The sequence below is a fragment of the Equus asinus genome, chromosome 17, assembly GCF_041296235.1.
Source record: "Equus asinus isolate D_3611 breed Donkey chromosome 17, EquAss-T2T_v2, whole genome shotgun sequence".
Lineage (NCBI taxonomy): Eukaryota > Metazoa > Chordata > Mammalia > Perissodactyla > Equidae > Equus > Equus asinus.
The window spans coordinates 9,311,702-9,323,429 of NC_091806.1; the positions used below are offsets into that span (position 1 = coordinate 9,311,702).

General features: G+C 42.2%; 1 protein-coding gene across 7 annotated transcripts in view; it reads left to right on the forward strand.

The window, feature by feature from the left end:
• ALKBH3 (alkB homolog 3, alpha-ketoglutarate dependent dioxygenase) overlaps positions 1–11,728 on the forward strand; it is a 95,883-nt gene that overhangs the window by 67,240 nt on the left and 16,915 nt on the right. For 6 of the 7 annotated variants that reach the window (XM_014861241.3, XM_070487563.1, XM_044750517.2 and 3 more), the window contains one exon: positions 11,415–11,588. The gene's annotated coding sequence lies outside the window, so the exon portion shown is untranslated. Of the gene's footprint in view, positions 1–1,602; positions 1,710–11,414; positions 11,589–11,728 lie in introns of all 7 variants that reach the window. The other variant, XM_070487560.1, reaches the window with a different exon arrangement.

Genomic DNA, 11,728 nt, shown 5'->3' on the forward strand with positions numbered 1-11,728 from the left:
ATGGGAACAACACTGCCTGAGCTCTTGCACGTCTAAAAATGTTTGTGTACTTCAGGATCAGCTTGATGGCTTATAAAATCCTTGGCTTCCACCTTTTTCCTTAAATATCCTGTGAATATTGTGCCACTGTTTGGCATTGAATACTGCTGGGCCAGCCCTATTTTATCCTTTATAAGTGACCTGATTTGGGTTTTGTTTGTTTGTTTTTTTGTTTTTTTTTCAGCCTGGTTGTGCAAAGGATATGTTTTTTTAATCTTTAAGTCTGATAATTTTATTAGGAGAGTCCTGGAATTGACTGTTCTAGGTCAACTTTCTCTGGCATATGGAGTACCTTTTATGTAGATTCAAATCTTTTATTTCAGGAAAGTTCCCTTCAATTTTTATTTTTAAGTATTTGTTGTATTTCATTGTTTTGTTTTTCTTGTCTAGAGACTCCAATTATGTATGTGTTGGCTCTCTCTTTTTTTTTGTTTTTCTGTATCTATCATTTTTTCTCTGAAAAACCCACTTTCTTCATTTTGTCTCATTTTATTCACTTTCCTTATTTCTGTCCTCCATTTCTACATGCTCTGTCTACCCTCCTTCTTGGCATCTTCATTTCTGAAATTATTTTGTTTTTTCTTATCCCTCAGTTCTTCCAGTTCTCATTTCATCTCCTTGCATTGTCTTGCCATCTCTTCATGGAGTCGTTATGTTTCTACTTTGTGGTCTTCCCTCCCAGGGACAATTGTTTTTTTAAGATTTGTTAATTCACAGGACAATGTTTGGTCAGCTCATTCATCTGTTCCGGGTGACATAATTTTCTGGCCAGTGTTCTCTATCTGGTAGGCTTCCCTGACCTTCCTCACTCTTTTTCTTTAGCATCTTTGTATTGATTCTGTGCTAACTCGATTTTAAAAATTACATGCCATGCAATGAGTTGGATCCTCACACCCCAGCTATTTGTAGAAGGTTCTTTCAGGGAGTGTAATTTTGCTGGCACTTTCTGAGATTTGCTGCCACTGGGCTCTTGTGCTATTTTCTCTGCACATTAGTCGCCTCACCCGACCTCCCACCACCCACAATGAGGCTTCTCCCTCTCTACTCTGTGCTTCTCAGAGCCGTAGCTTGTGCTGATACAAGGAATCTAGGTTTATTCTTTTAGAGTGCTGGTTCTCAACCAGGGGCAGTCTTCCCCTCGGAGGATATTCAGCCATGTCTGGAGACATGTGTCATTGCCACAGTTTGGAGTGGAGGCTGATGCTACTGGCATGTAGTTGGTAGAACCCATGGATTTTGCTAAACATCCCACGGTACATCCGCCCTGGAACGAGGAATCATACACCCAAGATGTCAATAGCGCCGAGCTGGAGAAACTCCTCTGTACGGGGAGCCCTCAGCTAAAGGTAAAGTATTTTCGCTGGAGTTTTGGCCACTCCCAAGCTGCCTCACTATTCACTCCTCCCCCAGCACCTGCCCAGCAACTTCCTGTGCACTTCACCTTCACGGCTTTTGTGTGAAATCTTTGCTTTTACTGGTCTTTCTGTATTTTTGAGGCTGTGGTTTGTATAATGGAATCTCCATTATTTTTTCTGTTTCCCTTTTTGCTTTTTGAACCACCAGAAAAAGAGGAAGGAATTTGCTACTCCCTTCTTCTACATTCCTACCAAGATTTCCAGGGGGATGCTGTAATCGGAAACTTCAGCTTGAGACGTTTCAGTCTGACCAGGGTATGTGAATTCAGGCTTCAAACCGCCGACAGCCTGTTTGAAGTTGGGAATTCTCAGGGAATGTGCTTCCCCCCAACTCAGCGCTGAGATTTCCTTGCTTTAATGGGGATGGTGATTGTGCGTTTTGCTCCTGATCTCTCCCTAACCTGATGGGGGAGGCCCAGCCTTGTGTGGAGGTGGGGCCTTCCCTTGGTCTCCCACCACGGGTGGGCTCTCGTGGTTGACTCTTGTGTGTCTCATCTCTCTCAGAACCCTGAGAAGCAAAGCCAAGGTTCACGCGATTTGGCAAAGGCCTTCAAGGTGAAGGGCAGCCTCCTGCCCTCCCCACGTCTCTGGCTTCCTGCTTTCACTTATTTTTTGGCTCCTGAATGTTCCATACTTTCTCGCCAGATCATTGATTAATTTTTTAAAAATTCTTATTTTAACCAGCTTTTTGAGTTGCTTTCAGCATAAAAGTCAGTTAACGTATTGATTCCACTGGACTGCCCCAAGCAGAATCTCTGTCGTCTTTCTAAACCTCTCTTTCCTCAACTCTAGAATGGGAATAATAAAAGAGGTCTCTCAAAACTTTCTATGAGGATTGGCGAGGTCACGTACATACACCCTCCAGAATAGTGCTTAGCAGATAGCACGCATCTAGCAAATGTTAATTTTCTCCTTCCCTTCTTTCCAGCCCCTTCTCTCCTCCTTCCGCTTTCTCTGTGGTGGGAGAGCCCTGGGGCAGGGCCTCCCTGGTCCTCAGCCAGCCCTGCTGACCCCCAGAGCCTGCCAGGACCCCACCTCCTGCCCACCCCTCTGCTTCCCAGCCTTAGTCCTCAGGGACCCGCCCCTCAGCCTTCAGAGCTTTTGCTGTTTCCTCCCACACTGGAAAAGGGCCAGAAATAATGTTTCCTGCTGTCAGCACCCTTCCCCAGCCAGCCGGAAGCATCTCTGCCTACAGAGAGCCACAGCCACCAGGCAGGTCTGCCAATTCTACAGATCCAGCGTCAGCTCCGTCTCCTCTCCCCTCACCCCCCAAACAGGCATGAGGGAGGGTTGAAGTTTTTCTTGATTTTTTGATACTTTTAAATTTTTGAATAATTTCAGATTTAGGGGAAAACATGCAAAAATAGTACAAAGAACCTCTGTGTGTCCTTAACCTAGATTTTCCAAATATTCACATTTTACATCATTTGCTTTGTCATTTTATCTAATGATTTGTCTGTCCATATCTATACACACGCATACATTACTATTATTATTATTTTCTGGACCTTTTGAGAGAGAGTTATGTCAACACAAAAAAACCAATAACTGTTCACGCCCAGGAGACATGTTCATCGAAGTTTCAGAGAGGGGTTCAGTTGCCAATTCCAGGTCAACGTGACCCTGACGTTGGGAAAGGGACTCACACGGTTACCAACAGGGCATAGCAGGAGAAGGGTGCCTTCTGATCTTAAGAGAGTGTGTTCCTTAACAGTTAGTCCTATCCAGGACCACGTGTTGTCAGACTTCTCAGTTGTCAAGTTTCTAATCTGGAACAGTCTCTCAATCTGCCTTCGTCTTTCGTGATCTTAACATCTTTGAAGAGTGCAGAGCAGTTATTTCATAGAATGTGCCTGAATTTGAGTTTGCCTGCTGTGCCTTCATGGAAAAACTCAGGAGATGCATATTCGGCAGGAATGCCACAGAAGAGGTATTGTGTCCTACTCGGTGCGTCAGAGAAGGAGGCACAGGATGTGTTTGTCCCATCACTGGTGATATTAACTATAGTCACTTGGTTAAGATAGTGTCTGTTGGGTTTTTCTACTATAAAGACATGATTTTCCTCACTGTAATTAATAAGTATTTTGAGAGTATGTAAATATCCCATTCATCATCAAACTTTCACCCTGTGGTTTTAGCATCCATTGACAATTCTTGCCTGAATCAGTTACTACCACAATATTTGCCAATTAGTGATTTTTTTTTAACTCCACAACTTTCTCTACTTTCATTCTAACATAACGAAGAATCCCCCCCATTTTTTTATTTGTGCATTCATTCGTTTATATCCGTATGGACTCATGAATTCCTGTTTGATTCAGCACCTTATAATTGTTACTCTCTTTATTTATATGGAGGCTCAAATTGTCCCAGACTTGGTCCATGGGAGCCCAGGAGCATTTTGTCTATTCTTCCTGCATCTAAGAGCAGGGCCTGTGTTTGTTTTGCTCATTGCTAATCCTAGCTCCTAGGACTTAACGTATTTTAAGTGAATGATAGAACTCTTGTGTATAAAGTAGCAATAATAATAATAACCAGTATCATAGGGTTTTTGCAAGAAGTGAGCTATTACATACAAAGTGCTTAGAACACCGGTAATATTAATAGCCAGTATTTATTCCCACGTACCAGGTACTTTCTAAAACTTTGACACATATTAATTCAGTATACTGATCCTGTGGGGTAAGTAATATTATTTCCTTGTTTCACGGAAGAGGAAACTGAGGCTGAGAGAGACAAAGCATCCTGCCCAAGGTCACACAGGCAGTCATGCAGGAGATCCAGGATTTGAAACCAGGGCCATATTTTCGGGGGCCTGCATTCTGACCCCTGTGCCATAGCATCTCCTTATACCTGTCATGAGACTGAGACGGATGAACTGATGAGTATTCAGAAGGAAGGGTTTCGATGGACTGAGGATAGGAAGACGTCCAGAGGGACCAGCATGAGGGCTGTCACCCAGACGGCCGTGCAAAGTGTGAAGGCCCAGACCCCTGGATAGTCCTCCACACGCAGCTCCCCGGGCATCATCTTGTGGTCCTGGGTCTCTTCTAGCCTCACCTTTCTAACCTCTTTGCTGCCTCCTACTCATCCTCCTACCACTGCCTTCTCTCAACCAGGCAGCGCTTCACTCACCGGGAGCTCTGGGTCATAGCCCTCTCCAGGGCTCCTGGACCGTCAGCTCCCTGCCCACTGGTCCGTGACTCTGACCACTGAGCCTCTGCTTCTCAGCACTGGTCACTGTTGCGCCCTCATAGCTGTTTATTTGATTTGTCAATTCACGTCTGTCTACCCTGATAGACTCTGAGCTCCGTGAAAACAGACGCCACATCTGCTTTTGTTGCCGTTGTATCTCTGGGCCACCTGATGCATAGTAGGCACTCAACGAATACTTGTGGAGTGTATGAATGACCACAGCCCTTTACTTTCTCATCCACTCTTTTGTTGGCTTTTCCCCGGGTCCTGAAGAGAGTGTCCTCAGCTATAAAGAGTGAGGGTACTCTTGATGGTTCAGAGAAGGAGACAGCCTGTTTCGAAAATCCCACACGGGGCAAGGAGCAGATCTAGAACTCAGGCTCCTTCCACCTTCGTGACTGTGTCTCCCATTGCCTTCCACCTCAGTGTGCAGGGTCCCAGCCCAGGGAAGAAACTCTGGGCTTCTGGAAACCCACACAGAGGGACTCTGGGTGGTAACTAGTTATCAGAAAAATGGAGTTATTTATATTCCTAATGCTTGGTTTTGAAATTTAGATGATAGAGGTGTTTCTGGTGATTCACACCGATACCAGGAGTGGCCTTAGAACCCATCTCTAACTGACAGCTGTGATTGGCTGCACAGTCCTGCGGGTGACCGGGAGAGACCTTTCTGGGAAGACAGGCTCATGCCTCCCATGAAGTCTGGACCCACCTGGTAATAGTAGATGTCAGAGCTACACCCAGAAGATTAGGAGATTTACCTTACAGCACGGGTGATTTGCTGTCCCTGACAGGCACAAGACAGGAGTTTCTGTATCAGGTTCACCAATGGGGCCAAGTAGAGGGTGAATATCAATTGAAAGGAAAAGCTTATGTGTAACCCAAGCAACCAGCTAGGACCACAGGGAGAACACCAGGAACAGGGCTTCTCTGCATCAGAGTCACTTTGGGGGCTGGTTAAATGCACACACCTGGGCCCTACCTCAATAACGCTAGGTCCCAGCCCCTAAGAGGGATTTTCGTCTTTTGTAGTCCCCCGTCCGTCCAAAGTGATTCTGATATAACTGGGCTTTGAGATCCAGCGTCTCAGAGAAAAGACTGTAGAACACGACCTGGGAGTGGGACACATTCAGTGACAAACATACGGTGGAGACACAAATTTTGTGAGATAATCCAACACTGTTTATCCCAGACAGCTAAGTAATTATTGTATAATGTGTTCTGTGCACTAAATGATTCTGAGTGGTAGTTTTAATGTGTGAGTGTTCCATTTTATGGATTCCATGTGCATATACATCGTGTGTGTGTGTGTGTGTGTGTGTTTTAACGTAGATGCCCTGTTCTTCGGTTGGTTTTGACATATATGCTGGAAAAGAAACCTCAGTATATGTAATAGAAGTTTGCAAGGTAATAATGATTCATCAGATACCATCCCCATATTCCTAATAGTCTAAAATATTACTCGGGTCTGCCCTCAACCCCTGTGGGTGAGCGTAGGACAGTTTGATTGCAGTTGATATAAAAGGGGGCTCCCAGATCAGGAAGGAAAAGGGAAACAACTAGTGAAAGGGAGCAGGTTGAGGAGAGCTGAGGTGGTTTCCGTGAGCACTGAGGGAGCTGATCTTGAATCCTCGCCTGAAGAGTGGGGTCAGAAGGATAATTCACTCCCCATGTTTCTCTTGAGTTTGGCAACATCACAGCCTTCTGTATTTCTTCATTTGTTAAATACAACCTCCCACCCCAGAACTTGTTATCTTAGTTTTCCTCCAGTGCATGTATAGGATCACTATAACGTGGGGGATTTGAAGGAGCCGAAGTACCAAGATACTGAACTGGTATTTGCTATAATGAAAGCCCTATGAAGACGGAGAGTTTTGTCTCTTGTTCACTGTGGTGGCCCCAGGACTGAGAACGGTACTTGGCAAATGGTAGGTGTTCAATATGTTCATATGTGGAATGGCCTCTGTGAGATTCCAAACGCAAAGAGAGGAGGAGACTTCCATCTCAGGATAGATACGTTTGAACTCAGAGTGAGGATCACACTGATGGCTGATGTCTTGTGGTAGCCAGCTGCATGAGTGTCCTCCAGCTGCCAGAGATCAAGGCGTTGGCAGGGCTGGCTCCTTCTGAAGGCTCTGAGTGAGAATCCTTTCCATGCCTCTCTCCTAGCTTCTGGTGGCTTCCAGCAATCCTTAGTGTTCCTTAGCTTGTAGACACCTATCTCTAGAATTCATGAGAATGTAGATAAACTTCCATTTCTTCTAATGGCAAGCTAAATAATTTGGCCAAATCCTCTTCCTGACGACAGCTTAAAAAGCTGGGGGAAGGATAAATTTTGTTAAAAGCATTAAAGAATTGACCAGATAGTGAGGAAGTATTGGGCCAAAATCTACAAGGAGAAAACTCAGAGAAGGAAGCCCAGCACATACAGCCCCCTTTGCCGTGAGATCATCTGCTAATCTAGCAGAATGGGTTACAAAACTGATCACTCGTTTCCCGTAAGTTGGCACCGTGAATCTCTCTAACTCCAGGGTGAGAGTAAACAGGAGGTAAACCAGTCCTTGAGCAGACTTGCCTCAGGTTGGCTTCACCTGGCGGCCCAGGGGATCCCAAGCCTTAAACTCAGTTAACGGAGTCCCAGACTGTTAGTACCTCCAGGTGCCCAGTAGAAGTAAACAAAAATCCTTTCCAAAGAAAATTCTTTTATGAAGAAGGGGACTATCATCCTTGTCTCAAATTATTCCTACAACTGACTTTTCGTATACAGTGTCCAGGATGCCGAGATAACCAAGTGCTTATGGAAACAGGACACCATGAGTGAGAACCAACAGAAAGAAATTCCCCCTGAAGATTGGAGATGTTGAAATCGTTAGACCCAGAGAATAAAATACTGATGCTTACTTGTTTAAAGAAATGAAATATCTTTATTTTTACGCCTATGGGCTTAAGAATACCTGCAATAAGTAAGAAACTATAAAAAGTATTATAGAATACTTGAAAAAGAACCAAGTAGAATTTTTAGAAGAAAAAAATACAATAACTAAAATTGAATAACTCAGCAAGGAGTTTAATTGTAGATTGATACATCTGAATAGGGAATTTGTGAATGCATAAGTCAGAATAAAGTGTCCAGAATTCAGCAAAGAAAGGTGAAAAATATAGAAGTAATGATGAGAGATATAAAGGGTGCAGTTGGAAGATCTAACATATGTTTGGGTCCTACAAGGATAGGAAAGAGAGAAAGAATAGGAGGCAATATTTGAAGAGATAATGGCGGAGGATTTTTCAGAATTTATGGAAGATATCAATCTACAGATCTAAAAAGCCCAGATAATTTCAGGCAAGATAAAGAAAAAGAAATCTCTGACTAGACATATCATAGTGAGACAGCAGAAAACCACTGAAAAAGAGAAAAGTTTATTAAGCAGCCAAGGAGAAAAGACAGATTACCCTCAAAGGAGCCAAGTAAGACGGAGAGTTGACCTGTCAACAGTAGGGGGCCCGGAAGATATTTTAATTGCTTCTTCATTGTGATGAAAGAAAATAAATGTCAACCTAGAATTTTATCCCCAGTGAAAATACCTCTCAAGAACATTGAAGCAACATTCTTTAAGCAAAATAAAAAATGCAAAAAGATGAAAGCTGTACATTATTCATTGCAGTACTACTTGTAATAGAAAAGACTGGAAACAACCCAAATTCCATCAGTAGGAGGCTGGTTGACTGAACTATGGCACATCCACACAATGAGGTGTTCACGCTATTCTGGAATTATTCCCAAGTCATATTAAGTACAAAAAGTATGTATAGTATGCTACCCTTTATCTGAAATTGTGGGGTACACACATATATATGTGTTTATATTACAAAAAAGAAAAAAAGATTACAATACAAATATCAACTCATGTCTGTGTACCTGAAACTAATATAATGTTGTATGTCAATTATACCTCCGTTTTAAAAAAAGGAAGAAAAGAAGATTGCACACAGGGACACAGAGGGAGGGGACAGAAGTGTCGATGGAAGTTAGACGTCTTTGAATAAACTTATTTTGTAGATTTGACTTCGGAACTGTGTAAATCTCTTAAATAACATCAACACAGGATTAAATTTAAGAACTAATCCCTAAAATTAAAATCAACTGTGTGTCAAAATTGGTGTCATAATATATAGAATGAAATTATTCTAAGAATTTAAAACAGTAATTTTCTGCACGTCCTCAGTAGAATACAGCCAAGGAATAAAGAACTGACAAAACACCCCCTTCGCCACCTTAGACTGTTTCGAGTAATCTTACTGTTGGTGCTAGCATGGGTCCCGTTATTCTAGGACTGTTGTGTGTCTATGGTGGGATCAGAGCCAGAACCGTGGGCGAGGAGAGTGACACCCTTAGAGCAGAGAATTTAAGGAGGCACACCTGCGCCTGCACCACCCTGAGAGTAATACCTTCTTAGATTTTGCACAACATGGCGCCCGCTTGCCTCCCCCTGGTCCTGGCCCTGTGGAGGATAAAGCAAATGAAGAAGTATGTTGGTGTGATTCTGACCACGACTTCGGTGTCAGAGGGTGATTGATGAGACTGAGTGAGACCCAGTACTCCTGAAATTGAATTGGAAGTATCAGCATCAATTCATAATATTTCTCTTCTTGTGATACGTTTTATCTTAAAAATAAGGACACATTTCCTAGTCTGTCCACTGAAAAGTCCAGAAACAGTGACTAACCAGGCATAAGGAGACCCCCAGTGCCCAGACTGCGGTCTTAAACACCACCTGCCGCTGAAAGTTACCATGGATCTTTGGAGAAATGTACACAGTGGGCCTGGAATATCTTTTCTCTCCAAATCCGATTATGAATTTATAGGAAATAGTGAGAGCAGAGGAATGTATTAAATGAAAATATCGGGTTGCAATTAGCAAAATCCAGACTGTTCCTTCAATAACGACAGCAACAAAATGCAAGCAAAAGGAAAGGTGGAGAGGAAAATCTACAGCATAGAAGAAGAACTTAAGTGACAAATTAACGAATAACAATATAAAGAACTCGTTTGCATCCCAGTTCAAACAAATAAACTGTAAGAACAAAATTAATGGGACAGTTGGGGAAATGTGAACACTGACAAGATATGTGATGATATAAAGAGTTATTGCTGATATTTTTCCCCAGATTGTTTTGTTTCCAGTCTTACTGAGATATAGTTGACATATAACACCGTATTAGTTTGAGATGTACACCATAATGATTTGATATATGTATATATTGAAAAATGGTTACCACAAGAAGGTTAGTTAACATCCGTCGCTGATATTTTTTTGGTGGATGATATGGTTGCGTTTGAAAAGAAAGTTCCCATCCTTTAAGATATGCCTACTGTTTACAGGTGAAACAGTATGACGTTTGCTGCTAAGTAATTCAGGCTGAGGGGACGTGGCGGGAGACCAAGAAAAGAGAATTGTCCTAGAGTTGGTAATTGCTGAAACTTGTGATGGGCAGATGAGGGTCATTATACTATTTTTTTTCTTTTGTTTATGCCTAAATTTTTTATAATGAAAATTTTAAAAAGAACAAAGCCAAATAAAGATTTTTCAGACAAAAATCCTGAAGTCAAGGAAATTCTGAAGGAATTTCAGGCAGAAGGGAGATGATTATAGTTGGAAGGTTAGAAGTTTCAGAAGGAATGAAGAAGGAAAAGCGTAAAGAAGAGGTAAGTCTAAATGAACACTGACTCCATGAAAGGATAACAGCAATGCCTGACGTACTCTTAACATTACAGAAGAGAGACACACGCCGCAAGAGTAGCATGTAATTGAGGAGTTGAATAAAGGGAGTCAAAGAGGCCTTAGGTTCTCGCATGTCTGGAAAGAGGATTTGCTGGTAAGTTACAATGGGTAGTAGGGGCTTTGGGATGCTTGTTACAATGTCTGGAACAACGACTTGAAAATGAGGAGTGCGTAATGCCAGATACTCGTTCTGGGGAAGGAACATGGAAGGATAAAAAAATTGCTCAATTTATCCAAAGGCAAACAAGAAGTAAAATTAAAAAGAGCAGAACAGGTGGGTTAAATAGAAACACAAAATAAGATGGTAGATTTAAACCCAAATGCACTGGTAAATTTATTAAAAATTAATTGATGACCTCAGTTAAAAAATAAGGATGTCAGACTAGAAATCGAGCTATATGCTGTTTACAGGAGATGAATCGAAGGCATAAAGTTATAGTGGAATTAAAGGAATGAAAAAATTATCCCGTGTAAATACTAAGCAATAAAAAGGAATGGCCATAGTCGTATCAATATTAGATGAAGTAGGTTTTAAGCAAAAAACATTAATAAAGAAGGTTATTGAAAAATGATCAAAATTTTGATCGGCCTGAGTCTGCCCAGCGTTCACCTCGGAGTCGGGGCAGGAGTCGAGCGTCTGTAATAAGGAGGAACACGTGGCTTGTGGTTGCCAACCATGTCAATTTCTTTGCCGGAGAGCCAATCTATGGGTGTTTCCTTTATCATCGTTGGATACAGGGTATTCTGTGCTCTTGCTGTGTGTCCTCTTTTGTGTCATATTTCACAAGAGTTGGTTTTGTTTTGTTTTGTGTTCGTAATAAGTGAATGATGAGGGCAATTCTATTCCAGGCAGCCTGACATCAAAGCATAAACCCTTAATGATATTAATTCTATGCTTACAAATTACCTAATAGTAGGTAAAGCTCTTTATACGTGTTAACTTGTTTAACCCTCATCATGACCTATTTTGCATCCCCATTTTAAGATGTGGAAACTGAGGCATAAACACTTCAAGTTCAAGGTCGGAGAACTAGAAAGGGACGGAACCAGGAATGGACACCTGTCATCTAGTTCCGGAGCCTCTGTGCCCACCGCTCTGCTCTCAGAGCACTTCATGATCACCAGACACTCTGATGCAAAAGAAGGAGGCTTTGGGGAGGTACTGATAATATTTTTTCACCTGTAAATAAATCGTTGCTCTCTGATTGGGGAAAAATTCATATTGAAGAGCAATTAGCCTAGAAGAGCAAAGACAATTTTGGAGAAAAATGGAGAGATCTTCCTATAAGATCCTAGTAC